Raw genomic sequence first — 26383 nt, 5'->3', positions numbered from 1 at the left:
ACAGCGTGTCTATGTAGCTGCTGACACAGGCGACTTATTCCGCTGCCGGGGGAGACATGGTGGAGTTATCTCTCACCTTGCCGTGCCCGCATGTATACCATCCATCAGCAGCTCAGGGTCTCTCCCCAGACAGGGCGCTGTGGGTTCATTCATCAACTACAGCCATCTCTGTATACACTGTATAAGCTCCCCGCCTTCTATATCTCTGTATACGCTGTATCAGTTCCCTGCCCTCTATATCTCTGTATACACTGTATCAGATCCCTGCCTTCTATATCTCTGTATACACTGTATCAGCTCCCTGCCCTCTATATCTCTGTATACACTGTATCAGTTCCCTGCCTCTATCTCTGTATACACTGTATCAGATCCCTGCCCTCTATATCTCTGTATATACTGTATCAGCTCCCTGCCTCTATACCTCTGTATACGCTGTATCAGCTCCCTGCCCTCTATATCTCTGTATACACTGTATCAGTTCCGTGCCCTCTATATCTCTGTATACACTGTATCAGTTCCCAGCCTCTAAATCTCTGTATACGCTGTATCAGTTCCCTGCCCTCTATATCTCTGTATACACTGTATCAGTTCCCTGCCCTCTATATCTCTGGTTTCACTGTATCATATCCCTGCCTTTATATCTCTTTATACACTGTATCAGTTCCCTGCCTCTATATCTCTTTATACACTGCATCAGCTCCCTGCCCCCTATATCTCTGTATACACTGTATCAGCTCCCTGCCTCTATATCTCTGTATACGCTGTATCAGTTCCCTGCCCTCTATATCTCTGTATACACTGTATCAGTTCCCTGTCTCTATATCTCTGTATACACCGTATCAGTTCCCTGCCTCTATATCTCTGTATACACTGTATCAGTTCCCCGTCCTCTAAATCTCTGTATACACTGTATCAGATCCCTGCCCTCTATATCTCTGTATACACTGTATCAGTTCCCCGCCCTCTATATCTCTGTATACACTGTATCAGTTCCATGCACTCTATATCTCTGTATACACTGTATCAGTTCCCTGCCCTCTATGTCTCTGTATACACTGTATCAGATCCTTGCCCTCTATATCTCTGTATACATTGTATCAGTTCCCTGCCCTCTATATCTCTGTATACACTGTATCAGTTCCCTGCCTCTATATCTCTGTATACACTGTATCAGATCCCTGCCTCTATATCTCTGTATACACTGTATCAGTTCCCTGCCCTCTATATCTCTGTATACACTGTATCAGCTCCCTGCCTCTATATCTGTGTATATACTGTATCAGTTCCCTGCCTCTATATCTCTGTATACACTGTATCAGTTCTCCGTCCTCTATATCTCTGTATACGCTGTATCAGTTCCCTGCCTCTATATCTCTGTATACACTGTATCAGTTCCCTGCGCTCTATATCTCTGTATACGCTGTATCAGATCCCTGCGCTCTATATCTCTGTATACGTTGTATCAGTTCCCTGCCTCTATATCTCTGTATACACTGTATCAGTTCCCTGTCTCTATATCTCTGTATACACTGTATCAGTTACCCGCCTCTATATCTCTGTATACGCTGTATCAGCTCCCTTCCTCTATATCTATGTATACACTGTATCAGTTCCCTGCCTCTATATCTCTGTATACACTGTATCAGTTCCCTGCCCTCTATATCTCTGTATACACTGTATCAGATCCCTGCCTCTATATCTCTGTATACACTCTATCAGTTCCCTGTCCTCTATATCTCTGTATACGCTGTATCAGTTCTCTGTCCTCTTTATCTCTGTATACACTGTATCAGTTCCCTGCCTCTATATCTCTGTATACACTGTATCAGTTCCCTGCCTCTATATCTCTGTATACACTGTATCAGTTCTCTGTCCTCTATATCTCTGTATACACTGTATCAGTTCTCTGTCCTCTATATCTCTGTACACACTGTATCAGTTCCCTGCCTCTATATCTCTGTATACACTGTATCAGTTCCCTGCCTCTAAATCTCTGTATACGATGTATCAGTTCCCTGCCCTCTATATCTCTGTATACGCTGTATCAGTTCCCCGCCTCTATATCTCTGTATACGCTGTATCAGCTCCCTTCCTCTATATCTATGTATACACTGTATCAGTTCCCTGCCCTCTATATCTCTGTATACACTGTATCAGCTCCCTGTCCTCTATATCTCTGTATACACTGTATCAGTTCCCTGTCTATATCTCTGTATACACTGTATCAGTTAACGTCCTGTATATCTCTGTATACAATGTATCAGTTCTCTGCCTCTATATCTCTGTATACACTGTATCAGCTCCCTCCCCTCTATATCTCTGTATAAACTGTATCAGTTCCCCGCCTCTATATCCCTGTATACAGTGTATCAGATCCCCGCCTCTATATCCCTGTATACACTGTATCAGTTCCCTGCCGCTATATCTCTATATACACTGTATCAGTTCCCTGTCCTCTATATCTCTGTATACGCTGTATCAGTTCTCCGTCCTCTTTATCTCTGTATACACTGTATCATTTCCCTGCCTCTATATCTCTGTATACACTGTATCAGTTCCATGCACTCTATATCTCTGTATACACTGTATCAGTTCCCTGCCCTCTATGTCTCTGTATACACTGTATCAGATCCTTGCCCTCTATATCTCTGTATACATTGTATCAGTTCCCTGCCCTCTATATCTCTGTATACACTGTATCAGTTCCCTGCCTCTATATCTCTGTATACACTGTATCAGTTCCCTGCCCTCTATATCTCTGTATACACTGTATCAGATCCCTGCCTCTATATCTCTGTATATACTGTATCAGTTCTCTGCCCTCTATATCTCTGTATACACTGTATCAGATCCCTGCCTCTATATCTCTGTATACACTGTATCAGTTCACAGCCCTCTATATCTCTGTATACACTGTATAAGTTCCCTGCCCTCTATATCTCTGTATACACTGTATCAGCTCCCTGCCCTCTATATCTCTGTACACACTGTATCAGTTCCCTGCCCTCTATATCTCTGTATACACTGTATCAGCTCCCTGCCTCTATATCTGTGTATATACTGTATCAGTTCCCTGCCTCTATATCTCTGTATACACTGTATCAGTTCTCAGTCCTCTATATCTCTGTATACGCTGTATCAGTTCCCTGCCTCTATATCTCTGTATACACTGTAACAGTTCCCTGCTCTCTATATCTCTGTATACGCTGTATCAGATCCCTGCGCTCTATATCTCTGTATACGCTGTATCAGTTCCCTGCCTCTATATCTCTGTATACACTGTATCAGTTCCCTGCCTCTATATCTCTGTATACACTGTATCAGTTCCCTGCCCTCTATATCTCTGTATACACTGTATCAGATCCCTGCCTCTATATCTCTGTATACACTGTATCAGTTCCCTGTCCTCTATATCTCTGTATACGCTGTATCAGTTCTCCGTCCTCTTTATCTCTGTATACACTGTATCAGTTCCCTGCCTCTATATCTCTGTATACACTGTATCAGTTCCCTGCCTCTATATCTCTGTATACACTGTATCAGTTCCCTGCCCTCTATATCTCTGTATACACTGTATCAGTTCCCCGCCCTCTATATCTCTGTATACACTGTATCAGTTCCATGCACTCTATATCTCTGTATACACTGTATCAGTTCCCTGCCCTCTATGTCTCTGTATACACTGTATCAGATCCTTGCCCTCTATATCTCTGTATACATTGTATCAGTTCCCTGCCCTCTATATCTCTGTATACACTGTATCAGTTCCCTGCCTCTATATCTCTGTATACACTGTATCAGTTCCCTGCCCTCTATATCTCTGTATACACTGTATCAGATCCCTGCCTCTATATCTCTGTATACACTGTATCAGTTCCATGCCCTCTATATCTCTGTATACACTGTATCAGATCCCTGCCTCTATATCTCTGTATACACTGTATCAGTTCACCGCCCTCTATATCTCTGTATACACTGTATAAGTTCCCTGCCCTCTATATCTCTGTATACACTGTATCAGCTCCCTGCCCTCTATATATCTGTATACACTGTATCAGTTCCCTGCCCTCTATATCTCTGTATACACTGTATCAGCTCCCTGCCTCTATATCTGTGTATATACTGTATCAGTTCCCTGCCTCTATATCTCTGTATACACTGTATCAGTTCTCCGTCCTCTATATCTCTGTATACGCTGTATCAGTTCCCTGCCTCTATATCTCTGTATACACTGTATCAGTTCCCTGCTCTCTATATCTCTGTATACGCTGTATCAGATCCCTGCGCTCTATATCTCTGTATACGCTGTATCAGTTCCCTGCCTCTATATCTCTGTATACACTGTATCAGTTCCCTGTCTCTATATCTCTGTATACACTGTATCAGTTCCCCGCCTCTATATCTCTGTATACGCTGTATCAGATCCCTGCGCTCTATATCTCTGTATACACTGTATCAGTTCCCTGCCTCTATATCTCTGTATACACTGTATCAGTTCCCTGCCTCTATATCTCTGTATACACTGTATCAGTTCTCTGTCCTCTATATCTCTGTATACACTGTATCAGTTCTCTGTCCTCTATATCTCTGTATACACTGTATCAGTTCCCTGCCTCTATATCTCTGTATACACTGTATCAGTTCCCTGCCTCTATATCTCTGTATACGATGTATCAGTTCCCTGCCCTCTATATCTCTGTATACGCTGTATCAGTTCCCCGCCTCTATATCTCTGTATACGCTGTATCAGCTCCCTTCCTCTATATCTATGTATACACTGTATCAGTTCCCTGCCCTCTATATCTCTGTATACACTGTATCAGCTCCCTGTCCTCTATATCTCTGTATACACTGTATCAGTTCCCTGTCTATATCTCTGTATACACTGTATCAGTTAACGTCCTCTATATCTCTGTATACAATGTATCAGTTCTCTGCCTCTATATCTCTGTATACACTGTATCAGCTCCCTCCCCTCTATATCTCTGTATAAACTGTATCAGTTCCCCGCCTCTATATCCCTGTATACAGTGTATCAGATCCCCGCCTCTATATCCCTGTATACACTGTATCAGTTCCCTGCCGCTATATCTCTATATACACTGTATCAGTTCCCTGTCCTCTATATCTCTGTATACGCTGTATCAGTTCTCCGTCCTCTTTATCTCTGTATACACTGTATCATTTCCCTGCCTCTATATCTCTGTATACACTGTATCAGTTCCATGCACTCTATATCTCTGTATACACTGTATCAGTTCCCTGCCCTCTATGTCTCTGTATACACTGTATCAGATCCTTGCCCTCTATATCTCTGTATACATTGTATCAGTTCCCTGCCCTCTATATCTCTGTATACACTGTATCAGTTCCCTGCCTCTATATCTCTGTATACACTGTATCAGTTCCCTGCCCTCTATATCTCTGTATACACTGTATCAGATCCCTGCCTCTATATCTCTGTATATACTGTATCAGTTCTCTGCCCTCTATATCTCTGTATACACTGTATCAGATCCCTGCCTCTATATCTCTGTATACACTGTATCAGTTCACAACCCTCTATATCTCTGTATACACTGTATAAGTTCCCTGCCCTCTATATCTCTGTATACACTGTATCAGCTCCCTGCCCTCTATATCTCTGTATACACTGTATCAGTTCCCTGCCCTCTATATCTCTGTATACACTGTATCAGCTCCCTGCCTCTATATCTGTGTATATACTGTATCAGTTCCCTGCCTCTATATCTCTGTATACACTGTATCAGTTCTCCGTCCTCTATATCTCTGTATACGCTGTATCAGTTCCCTGCCTCTATATCTCTGTATACACTGTAACAGTTCCCTGCTCTCTATATCTCTGTATACGCTGTATCAGATCCCTGCGCTCTATATCTCTGTATACGCTGTATCAGTTCCCTGCCTCTATATCTCTGTATACACTGTATCAGTTCCCTGTCTCTATATCTCTGTATACACTGTATCAGTTCCCCGCCTCTATATCTCTGTATACGCTGTATCAGATCCCTGCGCTCTATATCTCTGTATACACTGTATCAGTTCCCTGCCTCTATATCTCTGTATACACTGTATCAGTTCCCTGCCTCTATATCTCTGTATACACTGTATCAGTTCTCTGTCCTCTATATCTCTGTATACACTGTATCAGTTCTCTGTCCTCTATATCTCTGTATACACTGTATCAGTTCCCTGCCTCTATATCTCTGTATACACTGTATCAGTTCCCTGCCTCTATATCTCTGTATACGATGTATCAGTTCCCTGCCCTCTATATCTCTGTATACGCTGTATCAGTTCCCCGCCTCTATATCTCTGTATACGCTGTATCAGCTCCCTTCCTCTATATCTATGTATACACTGTATCAGTTCCCTGCCCTCTATATCTCTGTATACACTGTATCAGCTCCCTGTCCTCTATATCTCTGTATACACTGTATCAGTTCCCTGTCTATATCTCTGTATACACTGTATCAGTTAACGTCCTCTATATCTCTGTATACAATGTATCAGTTCTCTGCCTCTATATCTCTGTATACACTGTATCAGCTCCCTCCCCTCTATATCTCTGTATAAACTGTATCAGTTCCCCGCCTCTATATCCCTGTATACAGTGTATCAGATCCCCGCCTCTATATCCCTGTATACACTGTATCAGTTCCCTGCCGCTATATCTCTATATACACTGTATCAGTTCCCTGTCCTCTATATCTCTGTATACGCTGTATCAGTTCTCCGTCCTCTTTATCTCTGTATACACTGTATCATTTCCCTGCCTCTATATCTCTGTATACACTGTATCAGTTCCATGCACTCTATATCTCTGTATACACTGTATCAGTTCCCTGCCCTCTATGTCTCTGTATACACTGTATCAGATCCTTGCCCTCTATATCTCTGTATACATTGTATCAGTTCCCTGCCCTCTATATCTCTGTATACACTGTATCAGTTCCCTGCCTCTATATCTCTGTATACACTGTATCAGTTCCCTGCCCTCTATATCTCTGTATACACTGTATCAGATCCCTGCCTCTATATCTCTGTATATACTGTATCAGTTCTCTGCCCTCTATATCTCTGTATACACTGTATCAGATCCCTGCCTCTATATCTCTGTATACACTGTATCAGTTCACAACCCTCTATATCTCTGTATACACTGTATAAGTTCCCTGCCCTCTATATCTCTGTATACACTGTATCAGCTCCCTGCCCTCTATATCTCTGTATACACTGTATCAGTTCCCTGCCCTCTATATCTCTGTATACACTGTATCAGCTCCCTGCCTCTATATCTGTGTATATACTGTATCAGTTCCCTGCCTCTATATCTCTGTATACACTGTATCAGTTCTCCGTCCTCTATATCTCTGTATACGCTGTATCAGTTCCCTGCCTCTATATCTCTGTATACACTGTAACAGTTCCCTGCTCTCTATATCTCTGTATACGCTGTATCAGATCCCTGCGCTCTATATCTCTGTATACGCTGTATCAGTTCCCTGCCTTTATATCTCTGTATACACTGTATCAGTTCCCTGCCTCTATATCTCTGTATACACTGAATCAGTTCCCTGCCCTCTATATCTCTGTATACACTGTATCAGATCCCTGCCTCTATATCTCTGTATACACTGTATCAGTTCCCTGTCCTCTATATCTCTGTATACGCTGTATCAGTTCTCCGTCCTCTTTATCTCTGTATACACTGTATCAGTTCCCTGCCTCTATATCTCTGTATACACTGTATCAGTTCCCTGCCTCTATATCTCTGTATACACTGTATCAGTTCCCTGCCCTCTATATCTCTGTATACACTGTATCAGTTCCCCGCCATCTATATCTCTGTATACACTGTATCAGTTCCATGCACTCTATATCTCTGTATACACTGTATCAGTTCCCTGCCCTCTATGTCTCTGTATACACTGTATCAGATCCTTGCCCTCTATATCTCTGTATACATTGTATCAGTTCCCTGCCCTCTATATCTCTGTATACACTGTATCAGTTCCCTGCCTCTATATTTCTGTATACACTGTATCAGTTCCCTGCCCTCTATATCTCTGTATACACTGTATCAGATCCCTGCCTCTATATCTCTGTATACACTGTATCAGTTCCCTGCCCTCTATATCTCTGTATACACTGTATCAGATCCCTGCCTCTATATCTCTGTATACACTGTATCAGTTCACCGCCCTCTATATCTCTGTATACACTGTATAAGTTCCCTGCCCTCTATATCTCTGTATACACTGTATCAGCTCCCTGCCCTCTATATATCTGTATACACTGTATCAGTTCCCTGCCCTCTATATCTCTGTATACACTGTATCAGCTCCCTGCCTCTATATCTGTGTATATACTGTATCAGTTCCCTGCCTCTATATCTCTGTATACACTGTATCAGTTCTCCGTCCTCTATATCTCTGTATACGCTGTATCAGTTCCCTGCCTCGTTATCTCTGTATACACTGTATCATATCCCTGCTCTCTATATCTCTGTATACGCTGTATCAGATCCCTGCGCTCTATATCTCTGTATACGCTGTATCAGTTCCCTGCCTCTATATCTCTGTATACACTGTATCAGTTCCCTGTCTCTATATCTCTGTATACACTGTATCAGTTCCCCGCCTCTATATCTCTGTATACGCTGTATCAGATCCGTGCGCTCTATATCTCTGTATACGCTGTATCAGTTCCCTGCCTCTATATCTCTGTATACACTGTATCAGTTCCCTGTCTCTATATCTCTGTATACACTTTATCAGTTCCCCGCCTCTATATCTCTGTATACGCTGTATCAGGTCCCTTCCTCTATATCTATGTATACACTGTATCAGTTTCCTGCCTCTATATCTCTGTATACACTGTATCAGTTCCCTGCCCTCTATATCTCTGTATACACTGTATCAGATCCCTGCCTCTATATCTCTGTATACACTGTATCAGTTCCCTGTCCTCTATATCTCTGTATACGCTGTATCAGTTCTCTGTCCTCTTTATCTCTGTATACACTGTATCAGTTCCCTGCCTCTATATCTCTGTATACACTGTATCAGTTCCCTGCCTTTATATCTCTGTGTACACTGTATCAGTTCTCTGTCCTCTATATCTCTGTATACACTGTATCAGTTCCCTGCCTCTATATCTCTGTATACACTGTATCAGTTCCCTGCCTCTATATCTCTGTATACGCTGTATCAGTTCCCTGCCCTCTATATCTCTGTATACGCTGTATCAGTTCCCCGCCTCTATATCTCTGTATACGCTGTATCAGCTCCCTTCCTCTATATCTATGTATACACTGTATCAGTTCCCTGCCCTCTATATCTCTGTATACACTGTATCAGCTCCCTGTCCTCTATATCTCTGTATACACTGTATCAGTTCCCTGTCTATATCTCTGTATACACTGTATCAGTTAACGTCCTGTATATCTCTGTATACAATGTATCAGTTCTCTGCCTCTATGTCTCTGTAAACACAGTATCAGCTTCCTCCCCTCTATATCTCTGTATAAACTGTATCAGTTCCCCGCCTCTATATCCCTGTATACAGTGTATCAGATCCCCGCCTCTATATCCCTGTATACACTGTATCAGTTCCCTGCCGATATATCTCTGTATACACTGTATCAGTTCCCTGTCCTCTATATCTCTGTATACGCTGTATCAGTTCTCCGTCCTCTTTATCTCTGTATACACTGTATCATTTCCCTGCCTCTATATCTCTGTATACACTGTATCAGTTCCATGCACTCTATATCTCTGTATACACTGTATCAGTTCCCTGCCCTCTATGTCTCTGTATACACTGTATCAGATCCTTGCCCTCTATATCTCTGTATACATTGTATCAGTTCCCTGCCCTCTATATCTCTGTATACACTGTATCAGTTCCCTGCCTCTATATCTCTGTATACACTGTATCAGTTCCCTGCCCTCTATATCTCTGTATACACTGTATCAGATCCCTGCCTCTATATCTCTGTATATACTGTATCAGTTCTCTGCCCTCTATATCTCTGTATACACTGTATCAGATCCCTGCCTCTATATCTCTGTATACACTGTATCAGTTCACCGCCCTCTATATCGCTGTATACACTGTATAAGTTCCCTGCCCTCTATATCTCTGTATACACTGTATCAGCTCCCTGCCCTCTATATCTCTGTATACACTGTATCAGTTCCCTGCCCTCTATATCTCTGTATACACTGTATCAGCTCCCTGCCTCTATATCTGTGTATATACTGTATCAGTTCCCTGCCTCTATATCTCTGTATACACTGTATCAGTTCTCCGTCCTCTATATCTCTGTATACGCTGTATCAGTTCCCTGCCTCTATATCTCTGTATACACTGTAACAGTTCCCTGCTCTCTATATCTCTGTATACGCTGTATCAGATCCCTGCGCTCTATATCTCTGTATACGCTTTATAAATTCCCTGCCTCTATATCTCTGTATACACTGTATCAGTTCCCTGCCTCTATATCTCTGTATACACTGTATCAGTTCCCTGCCCTCTATATCTCTGTATACACTGTATCAGATCCCTGCCTCTATATCTCTGTATACACTGTATCAGTTCCCTGTCCTCTATATCTTTGTATACGCTGTATCAGTTCTCCGTCCTCTTTATCTCTGTATACACTGTATCAGTTCCCTGCCTCTATATCTCTGTATACGCTGTATCAGCTCCCTTCCTCTATATCTATGTATACACTGTATCAGTTCCCTGCCCTCTATATCTCTGTATACACTGTATCAGCTCCCTGTCCTCTATATCTCTGTATACACTGTATCAGTTCCCTGTCTATATCTCTGTATACACTGTATCAGTTAACGTCCTGTATATCTCTGTATACAATGTATCAGTTCTCTGCCTCTATATCTCTGTATACACTGTATCAGCTCCCTCCCCTCTATATCTCTGTATAAACTGTATCAGTTCCCCGCCTCTATATCCCTGTATACAGTGTATCAGATCCCCGCCTCTATATCCCTGTATACACTGTATCAGTTCCCTGCCGCTATATCTCTGAGTACACTGTATCAGTTCCCTGCCTCTATATCTCTGTATACACTGTATCAGTTCCCTGCCTCTATATCTCTGTATACACTGTATCAGCTCCCTGCCCTCTATATCTCTGTATACACTGTATAAGTTCTCTGCCCGCTATATCTCTGTATACGCTGTATCAGTTCCCCGTCTTCTATATCTCTGTATACGCTGTATCAGATCCCTGCCTCTATATCTCTGTATACTGTATCAGTTCCCTGCCTCTATATCTCTGTATACACTGTATCAGTTCCCTGCCCTCTATATCTCTGTATACACTGTATCAGTTCCCTGCCGTTTATATCTCTGTATACACTGTATCAGCTCCCTGCCTCTATATCTCTGTATACACTGTATCAGTTCCCTGCCTCTATATCTCTGTATACACTGTATCAGTTCCCTTCCCTCTGTATCTCTGTATACGCTGTATCAGTTCCCTGCCCTCTATATCTCTGTATACACTGTATCAGTTTCCCGTCTCTATATCTCTGTATACGCTGTATCAGTTCTCCGTCCTCTATATCTCTGTATATGCTGTATCAGTTCCCTGCCTCTATATCTCTGTATACGCTGTATCAGTTCCCTGCCTCTATATCTCTGTATACGCTGTATCAGTTCCCTGCCTCTATATCTCTGTATACAATGTATCAATTCTCCATCCTCTATATCTCTGTATACGCTGTATCAGTTCCCTGCCTCTATATCTCTGTATACACTGTATCAGTTCCCTGCCTCTATATCTCTGTATACACTGTATCAGTTCCCTGCCTCTATATCTTTGTATACGCTGTATCAGTTCCCTGCCCTCTATATCTCTGTATATGCTGTATCAGTTCCCTGCCTCTATATCTCTGTATACAATGTATCAGTTCTCTGTCCTCTATATCTCTGTATACGCTGTATCAGTTCCCTGCCTCTATATCTCTGTATACACTGTATCAGTACCCTGCCTCTATATCTCTGTATACACTGTGTCAGTTCCCTGCCTCTATAACTCTGTATACGCTGTATCAGTTCCCTGCACTCTATATCTCTGTATACGCTTTATCAGTTCTCCGTCCTCTATATCTCTGTATACACTGTATCAGTTCCCTGCCTCTATATCTCTGTATACACTGTATCAGTTCCCTGCCTCTATATCTCTGTATACACTGTATCAGTTCCCTGCCCTCTATATCTCTGTATACACTGTATCAGTTCCCTGCCTCTATATCTCTGTATACGCTGTATCAGTTCCCTGCCTCTATATCTCTGTATACAATGTATCAATTCTCCATCCTCTATATCTCTGTATACGCTGTATCAGTTCCCTGCCTCTATATCTCTGTATACACTGTATCAGTACCCTGCCTCTATATCTCTGTATACACTGTATCAGTTCCCTGCCTCTATATCTTTGTATACGCTGTATCAGTTCCCTGCCCTCTATATCTCTGTATACGCTGTATCAGTTCCCTGCCTCTATATCTCTGTATACAATGTATCAGTTCTCCGTCCTCTATATCTCTGTATACGCTGTATCAGTTCCCTGCCTCTATATCTCTGTATACACTGTATCAGTACCCTTCCTCTATATCTCTGTATACACTGTATCAGTTCCCTGCCTCTATATCTCTGTATACACTGTATCAGTTCCCTGCCCTCTATATCTCTGTATACACTGTATCAGATCCCTGCCTCTATATCTCTGTATACACTGTATCAGTTCCCTGTCCTCTATATCTCTGTATACGCTGTATCAGTTCTCCGTCCTCTTTATCTCTGTATACACTGTATCAGTTCCCTGCCTCTATATCTCTGTATACACTGTATCAGTTCCCTGCCTCTATATCTCTGTATACACTGTATCAGTTCTCTGTCCTCTATATCTCTGTATACACTGTATCAGTTCCCTGCCTCTATATCTCTGTATACGCTGTATCAGTTCCCTGCCTCTATATCTCTGTATACGCTGTATCAGTTCCCTGCCTCTATATCTCTGTATACAATGTATCAATTCTCCATCCTCTATATCTCTGTATACGCTGTATCAGTTCCCTGCCTCTATATCTCTGTATACACTGTATCAGTTCCCTGCCTCTATATCTCTGTATACACTGTATCAGTTCCCTGCCTCTATATCTTTGTATACGCTGTATCAGTTCCCTGCCCTCTATATCTCTGTATATGCTGTATCAGTTCCCTGCCTCTATATCTCTGTATACAATGTATCAGTTCTCCGTCCTCTATATCTCTGTATACGCTGTATCAGTTCCCTGCCTCTATATCTCTGTATACACTGTATCAGTACCCTGCCTCTATATCTCTGTATACACTGTGTCAGTTCCCTGCCTCTATAACTCTGTATACGCTGTATCAGTTCCCTGCACTCTATATCTCTGTATACGCTTTATCAGTTCTCCGTCCTCTATATCTCTGTATACATGGTATCAGTTCTCTGCCTCTATATCTCTGTATACACTGTATCAGTTCCCTGCCTCTATATCTCTGTATACACTGTATCAGTTCCCTGCCCTCTATATCTCTGTATACACTGTATCAGTTCCCTGCCTCTATATCTCTGTATACGCTGTATCAGTTCCCTGCCTCTATATCTCTGTATACTATGTATCAATTATCCATCTTCTATATCTCTGTATACGCTGTATCAGTTCCCTGCCTCTATATCTCTGTATACACTGTATCAGTACCCTGCCTCTATATCTCTGTATACACTGTATCAGTTCCCTGCCTCTATATCTTTGTATACGCTGTATCAGTTCCCTGCCCTCTATATCTCTGTATACAATGTATCAGTTCTCCGTCCTCTATATCTCTGTATACGCTGTATCTGTTCCCAACCTCTATATCTCTGTATACACTGTATCAGTACCCTGCCTCTATATCTCTGTATACACTGTATCAGTTCCCTGCCTCTATATCTCTGTATACACTGTATCAGTTCCCTGCCCTCTATATCTCTGTATACACTGTATCAGATCCCTGCCTCTATATCTCTGTATACACTGTATCAGTTCCCTGTCCTCTATATCTCTGTATACGCTGTATCAGTTCTCCGTCCTCTTTATCTCTGTATACACTATATCAGTTCCCTGCCTCTATATCTCTGTATACACTGTATCAGTTCCCTGCCTCTATATCTCTGTATACACTGTATCAGTTCTCTGTCCTCTATATCTCTGTATACACTGTATCAGTTCCCTGCCTCTATATCTCTGTATACACTGTATCAGTTCCCTGCCTCTATATCTCTGTATACGCTGTATCAGTTCCCTGCCCTCTATATCTCTGTATACGCTGTATCAGTTCCCCGCCTCTATATCTCTGTATACGCTGTATCAGCTCCCTGCCTCTATATCTATGTATACACTGTATCAGTTCCCTGTCCTCTATATCTCTGTATACACTGTATCAGCTCCCTGTCCTCTATATCTCTGTATACACTGTATTAGTTCCCTGTCTAGATCTCTGTATACACTGTATCAGTTCCCGTCCTGTATATCTCTGTATACAATGTATCAGTTCTCTGCCTCTATATCTCTGTATACACTGTATAAGCTCCCTCCCCTCTATATCTCTGTATAAACTGTATCAGTTCCCCGCCTCTATATCCCTGTATACAGTGTATCAGATCCCCGCCTCTATATCCCTGTATACACTGTATCAGTTCCCTGCCGCTATATCTCTGAGTACACTGTATCAGTTCCCTGCCTCTATATCTCTGTATACACTGTATCAGTTCCCTGCCTCTATATCTCTGTATACACTGTATCAGCTCCCTACCCTCTATATCTCTGTATACACTGTATCAGTTCCCTGCCCTCTATATCTCTGTATACGCTGTATCAGTTCCCCGTCCTCTATATCTCTGTATACGCTGTATCAGTTCCCTGCCTCTATATCTCTGTATACTGTATCAGTTCCCTGCCTCTATATCTCTGTATACACTGTATCAGTTCCCTGCCCTCTATATCTCTGTATACACTGTATCAGTTCCCTGCCCTCTATATCTCTGTATACACTGTATCAGCTTCCTGCCTCTATATCTCTGTATACACTGTATCAGTTCCCTGCCTCTATATCTCTGTATACACTGTATCAGTTCCCTTCCCTCTGTATCTCTGTATACGCTGTATCAGTTCCCTGCCCTCTATATCTCTGTATACACTGCATCAGTTTCCCGTCTCTATATCTCTGTATACGCTGTATCAGTTCTCAGTCCTCTATATCTCTGTATATGCTGTATCAGTTCCCTGCCTCTATATCTCTGTATACGCTGTATCAGTTCCCTGCCTCTTTATCTCTGTATACGCTGTATCAGTTCCCTGCCTCTATATCTCTGTATACAATGTATCAATTCTCCATCCTCTATATCTCTGTATACGCTGTATCAGTTCCCTGCCTCTATATCTCTGTATACACTGTATCAGTTCCCTGCCTCTATATCTCTGTATACACTGTATCAGTTCCCTGCCTCTATATCTTTGTATACGCTGTATCAGTTCCCTGCCCTCTATATCTCTGTATACGCTGTATCAGTTCCCTGCCTCTATATCTCTGTATACAATGTATCAGTTCTCCGTCTCTATATCTCTGTATACGCTGTATCAGTTTCCCTGCCTCTATATCTCTGTATACACTGTGTCAGTTCCCTGCCTCTATAACCTCTGTTATACGCTGTATCAGTTCCCTGCACTCTATATCTCTGTATACGCTTTATCAGTTCTCCGTCCTCTATATCTCTGTATACACTGTATCAGTTCCCTGCCCCTATATCTCTGTATACACTGTATCAGTTCTCTGTCTCTATATCTCTGTATACACTGTATCATTTCCCTGCCTCTATATCTCTGTATACACTGGTATCAGTTCCCTGCCTCTATATCTCTGTATACACTGTATCAGCTCCCTGCCCTCTATATATCTGTATACACTGTATCAGTTCCCTGCCCTCTATATCTCTGTATACACTGTATCAGCTCCCTGCCTCTATATCTGTGTATATACTGTATCAGTTCCCTGCCTCTATATCTCTGTATACACTGTATCAGTTCCCTGCCTCTATATCTTTGTATACGCTGTATCAGTTCCCTGCCCTCTATATCTCTGTATACGCTGTATCAGTTCCCTGCCTCTATATCTCTGTATACAATGTATCAGTTCTCCGTCCTCTATATCTCTGTATACGCTGTATCAGTTCCCTGCCTCTATATCTCTGTATACACTGTATCAGTACCCTTCCTCTATATCTCTGTATACACTGTATCAGTTCCGCCTCTATATCTCTGTATACACTGTATCAGTTCCCTGCCCTCTATATCTCTGTATACACTGTATCAGATCCCTGCCTCTATATCTCTGTATACACTGTATCAGTTCCATGTCCTCTATATCTCTGTATACGCTGTATCAGTTCTCCGTCCTCTTTATCTCTGTATACACTGTATCAGTTCCTGCCTCTATATCTCTGTATACACTGTATCAGTTCCCTGCCTCTATATCTCTGTATACACTGTATCAGTTCTCTGTCCTCTATATCTCTGTATACGCTGTATCAGTTCCCAGCGTCTATATCTCTGTATACAATGTATCAATTCTCCATCCTCTATATCTCTGTATACGCTGTATCAGTTCCCTGCCTCTATATCTCTGTATACACTGTATCAGTTCCCTGCCTCTATATCTCTGTATACACTGTATCAGTTCCCTGCCTCTATAATCTCTGTATACGCTGTATCAGTTCCCTGCCTCTATATCTCTGTATACTATGTATCAATTATCCATCTTCTATATCTCTGTATACGCTGTATCAGTTCCCTGCCTCTATATCTCTGTATACACTGTATCAGTACCCTGCCTCTATATCTCTGTATACACTGTATCAGTTCACTGCCTCTATATCTTTGTATACGCTGTATCAGTTCCCTGCCCTCTATATCTCTGTATACTCTGTATCAGTTCCCTGCCTCTATATCTCTGTATACAATGTATCAGTTCTCCGTCCTCTATATCTCTGTATACACTGTATCTGTTCCCTGCCCTCTATATCTCTGTATACACTGTATCAGTTCCCTGCCTCTATATCTCTGTATACGCTGTATCAGTTCCCTGCCTCTATATCTCTGTATACTATGTATCAATTATCCATCTTCTATATCTCTGTATACGCTGTATCAGTTCCCTGCCTCTATATCTCTGTATACACTGTATCAGTACCCTGCCTCTATATCTCTGTATACACTGTATCAGTTCACTGCCTCTATATCTTTGTATACGCTGTATCAGTTCCCTGCCCTCTATATCTCTGTATACTCTGTATCAGTTCCCTGCCTCTATATCTCTGTATACAATGTATCAGTTCTCCGTCCTCTATATCTCTGTATACGCTGTATCAGTTCCCTGCCTCTATATCTCTGTATACACTGTATCAGTACCCTGCCTCTATATCTCTGTATACACTGTATCAGTTCCCTGCCTCTATATCTCTGTATACACTGTATCAGTTCCCTGCCCTCTATATCTCTGTATACACTGTATCAGATCCCTGCCTCTATATCTCTGTATACACTGTATCAGTTCCCTGTCCTCTATATCTCTGTATACGCTGTATCAGTTCTCCGTCCTCTTTATCTCTGTATACACTGTATCAGTTCCCTGCCTCTATATCTCTGTATACACTGTATCAGTTCCCTGCCTCTATATCTCTGTATACACTGTGTCAGTTCTCTGTCCTCTATATCTCTGTATACACTGTATCAGTTCCCTGCCTCTATATCTCTGTATACACTGTATCAGTTCCCTGCCTCTATATCTCTGTATACGCTGTATCAGTTCCCTGCCCTCTATATCTCTGTATACGCTGTATCAGTTCCCCGCCTCTATATCTCTGTATACGCTGTATCAGCTCCCTGCCTCTATATCTATGTATACACTGTATCAGTTCCCTGTCCTCTATATCTCTGTATACACTGTATCAGCTCCCTGTCCTCTATATCTCTGTATACACTGTATTAGTTCCCTGTCTATATCTCTGTATACACTGTATCAGTTCCCGTCCTGTATATCTCTGTATACAATGTATCAGTTCTCTGCCTCTATATCTCTGTATACACTGTATAAGCTCCCTCCCCTCTATATCTCTGTATAAACTGTATCAGTTCCCCGCCTCTATATCCCTGTATACAGTGTATCAGATCCCCGCCTCTATATCCCTGTATACAATGTATCAGTTCCCTGCCGCTATATCTCTGAGTACACTGTATCAGTTCCCTGCCTCTATATCTCTGTATACACTGTATCAGTTCCCTGCCTCTATATCTCTGTATACACTGTATCAGCTCCCTGCCCTCTATATCTCTGTATACACTGTATCAGTTCCCTGCCCTCTATATCTCTGTATACGCTGTATCAGTTCCCCGTCCTCTATATCTCTGTATACACTGTATCAGTTCTCTGCCTCTATATCTCTGTATACACTGTATCAGTTCCCTGCCTCTATATCTCTGTATACACTGTATCAGTTCCCTGCCCTCTATATCTCTGTATACACTGTATCAGTTCCCTGCCCTCTATATCTCTGTATACACTGTATCAGCTTCCTGCCTCTATATCTCTGTATACACTGTATCAGTTCCCTGCCTCTATATCTCTGTATACACTGTATCAGTTCCCTTCCCTCTGTATCTCTGTATACGCTGTATCAGTTCCCTGCCCTCTATATCTCTGTATACACTGCATCAGTTTCCCGTCTCTATATCTCTGTATACGCTGTATCAGTTCTCAGTCCTCTATATCTCTGTATATGCTGTATCAGTTCCCTGCCTCTATATCTCTGTATACGCTGTATCAGTTCCCTGCCTCTATATCTCTGTATACGCTGTATCAGTTCCCTGCCTCTATATCTCTGTATACAATGTATCAATTCTCCATCCTCTATATCTCTGTATACGCTGTATCAGTTCCCTGCCTCTATATCTCTGTATACACTGTATCAGTTCCCTGCCTCTATATCTCTGTATACACTGTATCAGTTCCCTGCCTCTATATCTTTGTATACGCTGTATCAGTTCCCTGCCCTCTATATCTCTGTATACGCTGTATCAGTTCCCTGCCTCTATATCTCTGTATACAATGTATCAGTTCTCCGTCCTCTATATCTCTGTATACGCTGTATCAGTTCCCTGCCTCTATATCTCTGTATACACTGTGTCAGTTCCCTGCCTCTATAACTCTGTATACGCTGTATCAGTTCCCTGCACTCTATATCTCTGTATACGCTTTATCAGTTCTCCGTCCTCTATATCTCTGTATACACTGTATCAGTTCCCTGCCTCTATATCTCTGTATACACTGTATCAGTTCTCTGTCCTCTATATCTCTGTATACACTGTATCAGTTCCCTGCCTCTATATCTCTGTATACACTGTATCAGTTCCCTGCCTCTATATCTCTGTATACACTGTATCAGTTCCCTGCCCTCTATATCTCTGTATATACTGTATCAGTTCCCTGCTCTCTATATCTCTGTATACACTATATCAGTTCCCTGCCTCTATATCTCTGTATACACTGTATCAGTTCCCTGCCCTCTATATCTCTGTATACGCTGTAACAGTTCCCTGCCTCTATATCTCTTTATACACTGTATCAGTTCCCTGCCTCTATATCTCTGTATACACTGTATCAGTTCCCTGCCTCTATATCTCTGTATACACTGTATCTGTTCCCTGACCCTATATCTCTGTATACGCTGTATCAGTCCCCTGCCTCTATATCTCTGTATACAATGTATCAGTTCTCTGTCCTCTATATCTCTGTATACGCTGTATCAGTTCCCTGCCTCTATATCTCTGTATATGCTGTATCAGTTCCCTGCCCTCTATATCTCTGTATACAATGTATCAGTTCCCTGCCCTCTATATCTCTGTATACACTGTATCAGTTCCCTTCCTCTATATCTCTGTATACACTGTATCAGTTCCCTTCCTCTATATCTCTGTATACACTGTTTCAGTTCCCTGCCTCTATATCTCTGTATATGCTGTATCAGTTCCCTGCCTCTATATCTCTGTATACGCTGTATCAGTTCCCTGCCTCTATATCTCTGTATACGCTGTATCAATTCCCTGCCTCTATATCTCTGTATACAATGTATCAATTCTCCATCCTCTATATCTCTGTATACGCTGTATCAGTTCCCTGCCTCTATATCTCTGTATACACTGTATCAGTTCCCTGCCTCTATATCTCTGTATACACTGTATCAGTTCCCTGCCTCTATATCTTTGTATACGCTGTATCAGTTCCCTGCCCTCTATATCTCTGTATACGCCGTATCAGTTCCCTGCCTCTATATCTCTGTATACAATGTATCAGTTCTCCGTCCTCTATATCTCTGTATACGCTGTATCAGTTCCCTGCCTCTATATCTCTGTATACACTGTGTCAGTTCCCTGCCTCTATAACTCTGTATACGCTGTATCAGTTCCCTGCACTCTATATCTCTGTATACGCTTTATCAGTTCTCCGTCCTCTATATCTCTGTATACACTGTATCAGTTCCCTGCCTCTATATCTCTGTATACACTGTATCAGTTCTCTGTCCTCTATATCTCTGTATACACTGTATCAGTTCCCTGCCTCTATATCTCTGTATACACTGTATCAGTTCCCTGCCTCTATATCTCTGTATACACTGTATCAGTTCCCTGCCCTCTATATCTCTGTATATACTGTATCAGTTCCCTGCTCTCTATATCTCTGTATACACTATATCAGTTCCCTGCCTCTATATCTCTGTATACACTGTATCAGTTCCCTGCCCTCTATATCTCTGTATACACTGTATCAGTTCCCTGCCTCTATATCTCTGTATACACTGTATCAGTTCCCTGCCTCTATATCTCTGTATACACTGTATCAGTTCCCTGCCCTCTATATCTCTGTATATACTGTATCAGTTCCCTGCTCTCTATATCTCTGTATACACTATATCAGTTCCCTGCCTCTATATCTCTGTATACACTGTATCAGTTCCCTGCCCTCTATATCTCTGTATACGCTGTAACAGTTCCCTGCCTCTATATCTCTGTATACACTGTATCAGTTCCCTGCCTCTATATCTCTGTATACACTGTATCAGTTCCCTGCCTCTATATCTCTGTATACACTGTATCAGTTCCCTGACCCTATATCTCTGTATACGCTGTATCAGTCCCCTGCCTCTATATCTCTGTATACAATGTATCAGTTCTCTGTCCTCTATATCTCTGTATACGCTGTATCAGTTCCCTGCCTCTATATCTCTGTATATGCTGTATCAGTTCCCTGCCCTCTATATCTCTATATACAATGTATCAGTTCCCTGCCCTCTATATCTCTGTATACACTGTATCAGTTCCCTTCCTCTATATCTCTGTATACACTGTATCAGTTCCCTTCCTCTATATCTCTGTATACACTGTTTCAGTTCCCTGCCTCTATATCTCTGTATATGCTGTATCAGTTCCCTGCCTCTATATCTCTGTATACGCTGTATCAGTTCCCTGCCTCTATATCTCTGTATACGCTGTATCAGTTCCCTGCCTCTATATCTCTGTATACAATGTATCAATTCTCCATCCTCTATATCTCTGTATACGCTGTATCAGTTCCCTGCCTCTATATCTCTGTATACACTGTATCAGTTCCCTGCCTCTATATCTCTGTATACACTGTATCAGTTCCCTGCCTCTATATCTTTGTATACGCTGTATCAGTTCCCTGCCCTCTATATCTCTGTATACGCCGTATCAGTTCCCTGCCTCTATATCTCTGTATACAATGTATCAGTTCTCCGTCCTCTATATCTCTGTATACGCTGTATCAGTTCCCTGCCTCTATATCTCTGTATACACTGTGTCAGTTCCCTGCCTCTATAACTCTGTATACGCTGTATCAGTTCCCTGCACTCTATATCTCTGTATACGCTTTATCAGTTCTCCGTCCTCTATATCTCTGTATACACTGTATCAGTTCCCTGCCTCTATATCTCTGTATACGCTGTATCAGTTCTCTGTCCTCTATATCTCTGTATACACTGTATCAGTTCCCTGCCTCTATATCTCTGTATACACTGTATCAGTTCCCTGCCTCTATATCTCTGTATACACTGTATCAGTTCCCTGCCCTCTATATCTCTGTATATACTGTATCAGTTCCCTGCTCTCTATATCTCTGTATACACTATATCAGTTCCCTGCCTCTATATCTCTGTATACACTGTATCAGTTCCCTGCCCTCTATATCTCTGTATACGCTGTAACAGTTCCCTGCCTCGATATCTCTGTATACACTGTGTCAGTTCCCTGCCTCTATATCTCTGTATACACTGTATCAGTTCCCTGCCTCTATATCTCTGTATACACTGTATCAGTTCCCTGACCCTATATCTCTGTATACGCTGTATCAGTCCCCTGCCTCTATATCTCTGTATACAATGTATCAGTTCTCTGTCCTCTATATCTCTGTATACGCTGTATCAGTTCCCTGCCTCTATATCTCTGTATACGCTGTATCAGTTCCCTGCCCTCTATATCTCTGTATACAATGTATCAGTTCCCTTCCCTCTATATCTCTGTATACACTGTATCAGTTCCCTTCCTCTATATCTCTGTATACACTGTATCAGTTCCCTGCCTCTATATCTCTGTATACACTGTTTCAGTTCCCTGCCTCTATATCTCTGTATACACTGTATCAGTTCCCTGCCTCTATATCTCTGTATACACTGTATCAGTTCCCCGTCCTCTATATCTCTGTATACGCTGTATCAGTTCCCCGTCCTCTATATCTCTGTATACACTGTATCAGTTCCCTGTATCAGTTCTCTGCCTTCTATATCTCTGTATACGCTGTATCAGTTCCCGCCTCTATATCTCTGTATACACTGTATCAGTTCCCTGCCCTCTATATCTCTGTATACGCTGTATCAGTTCCCTGCCCTCTATATCTCTGTATACGCTGTATCAGTTCCCTGCCTGTACATCTCTGTATACACTGTATCAGTTCCCTGCCTCTATATCTCTGTATACGCTGTATCAGTTCCCTGCCTCTATATCTCTGTATACACTGTATCAGTTCCCTGCCTCTATATCTCTGTATACACTGTATCAGTTCCCTTCCTCTATATCTCTGTATACACTGTATCAGTTCCCTGCCTCTATATCTCTGTATACACTGTATCAGTTCTCTGTCCTCTATATCTCTGTATACACTGTATCAGTTCCCTGCCTCTATATCCCTGTATACACTGTATCAGTTCCCCGTCCTGTATATCTCTGTATACACTGTATCAGTTCCCTGCCTCTATATCCCTGTATACACTGTATCAGTTCCCCGTCCTGTATACTCTGTATACGCTGTATCAGTTCTCCATCCTCTTTATCTCTGTATACGCTGTATCAGTTCCCTGCCCTCTATATCTCTGTATACGCTGTATCAGTTCCCGCCTCTATATCTCTGTATACACTGTATCAGTTCCCTGCCCTCTATATCTCTGTATACGCTGTATCAGTTCCCTGCCCTCTATATCTCTGTATACGCTGTATCAGTTCCCTGCCTGTACATCTCTGTATACACTGTATCAGTTCCCTGCCTCTATATCTCTGTATACACTGTATCAGTTCCCTTCCTCTATATCTCTGTATACACTGTATCAGTTCCCTGCCCTCTATATCTCTGTATACACTGTATCAGCTCCCTGCCTCTATATCTCTGTATACACTGTATCTGTTCTCTGCCCTCTATATCTCTGTATACACTGTTTCAGTTCCCTGCCTCTATATCTCTGTATACACTGTATCAGTTCCCTGCCTCTATATCTCTGTATACACTGTATCAGTTCCCCGTCCTCTATATCTCTGTATACGCTGTATCAGTTCCCCGTCCTCTATATCTCTGTATACACTGTATCAGTTCCCTGTATCAGTTCTCTGCCTTCTATATCTCTGTATACGCTGTATCAGTTCCCGCCTCTATATCTCTGTATACACTGTATCAGTTCCCTGCCCTCTATATCTCTGTATACGCTGTATCAGTTCCCTGCCCTCTATATCTCTGTATACGCTGTATCAGTTCCCTGCCTGTACATCTCTGTATACACTGTATCAGTTCCCTGCCTCTATATCTCTGTATACGCTGTATCAGTTCCCTGCCTCTATATCTCTGTATACACTGTATCAGTTCCCTGCCTCTATATCTCTGTATACACTGTATCAGTTCCCTTCCTCTATATCTCTGTATACACTGTATCAGTTCCCTGCCTCTATATCTCTGTATACACTGTATCAGTTCTCTGTCCTCTATATCTCTGTATACACTGTATCAGTTCCCTGCCTCTATATCCCTGTATACACTGTATCAGTTCCCCGTCCTGTATATCTCTGTATACACTGTATCAGTTCCCTGCCTCTATATCCCTGTATACACTGTATCAGTTCCCCGTCCTGTATACTCTGTATACGCTGTATCAGTTCTCCATCCTCTATATCTCTGTATACGCTGTATCAGTTCCCGCCTCTATATCTCTGTATACACTGTATCAGTTCCCTGCCCTCTATATCTCTGTATACGCTGTATCAGTTCCCTGCCCTCTATATCTCTGTATACGCTGTATCAGTTCCCTGCCTGTACATCTCTGTATACACTGTATCAGTTCCCTGCCTCTATATCTCTGTATACACTGTATCAGTTCCCTGACCCTATATCTCTGTATACGCTGTATCAGTCCCCTGCCTCTATATCTCTGTATACAATGTATCAGTTCTCTGTCCTCTATATCTCTGTATACGCTGTATCAGTTCCCTGCCTCTATATCTCTGTATATGCTGTATCAGTTCCCTGCCCTCTATATCTCTATATACAATGTATCAGTTCCCTGCCCTCTATATCTCTGTATACACTGTATCAGTTCCCTTCCTCTATATCTCTGTATACACTGTATCAGTTCCCTTCCTCTATATCTCTGTATACACTGTTTCAGTTCCCTGCCTCTATATCTCTGTATATGCTGTATCAGTTCCCTGCCTCTATATCTCTGTATACGCTGTATCAGTTCCCTGCCTCTATATCTCTGTATACGCTGTATCAGTTCCCTGCCTCTATATCTCTGTATACAATGTATCAATTCTCCATCCTCTATATCTCTGTATACGCTGTATCAGTTCCCTGCCTCTATATCTCTGTATACACTGTATCAGTTCCCTGCCTCTATATCTCTGTATACACTGTATCAGTTCCCTGCCTCTATATCTTTGTATACGCTGTATCAGTTCCCTGCCCTCTATATCTCTGTATACGCCGTATCAGTTCCCTGCCTCTATATCTCTGTATACAATGTATCAGTTCTCCGTCCTCTATATCTCTGTATACGCTGTATCAGTTCCCTGCCTCTATATCTCTGTATACACTGTGTCAGTTCCCTGCCTCTATAACTCTGTATACGCTGTATCAGTTCCCTGCACTCTATATCTCTGTATACGCTTTATCAGTTCTCCGTCCTCTATATCTCTGTATACACTGTATCAGTTCCCTGCCTCTATATCTCTGTATACGCTGTATCAGTTCTCTGTCCTCTATATCTCTGTATACACTGTATCAGTTCCCTGCCTCTATATCTCTGTATACACTGTATCAGTTCCCTGCCTCTATATCTCTGTATACACTGTATCAGTTCCCTGCCCTCTATATCTCTGTATATACTGTATCAGTTCCCTGCTCTCTATATCTCTGTATACACTATATCAGTTCCCTGCCTCTATATCTCTGTATACACTGTATCAGTTCCCTGCCCTCTATATCTCTGTATACGCTGTAACAGTTCCCTGCCTCGATATCTCTGTATACACTGTGTCAGTTCCCTGCCTCTATATCTCTGTATACACTGTATCAGTTCCCTGCCTCTATATCTCTGTATACACTGTATCAGTTCCCTGACCCTATATCTCTGTATACGCTGTATCAGTCCCCTGCCTCTATATCTCTGTATACAATGTATCAGTTCTCTGTCCTCTATATCTCTGTATACGCTGTATCAGTTCCCTGCCTCTATATCTCTGTATACGCTGTATCAGTTCCCTGCCCTCTATATCTCTGTATACAATGTATCAGTTCCCTTCCCTCTATATCTCTGTATACACTGTATCAGTTCCCTTCCTCTATATCTCTGTATACACTGTATCAGTTCCCTGCCTCTATATCTCTGTATACACTGTTTCAGTTCCCTGCCTCTATATCTCTGTATACACTG

Source organism: Pseudophryne corroboree, chromosome 9, assembly GCF_028390025.1.
Source record: "Pseudophryne corroboree isolate aPseCor3 chromosome 9, aPseCor3.hap2, whole genome shotgun sequence".
Classification (NCBI taxonomy): Eukaryota; Metazoa; Chordata; class Amphibia; order Anura; family Myobatrachidae; genus Pseudophryne; species Pseudophryne corroboree.
This window is presented reverse-complemented; position numbering follows the sequence as displayed.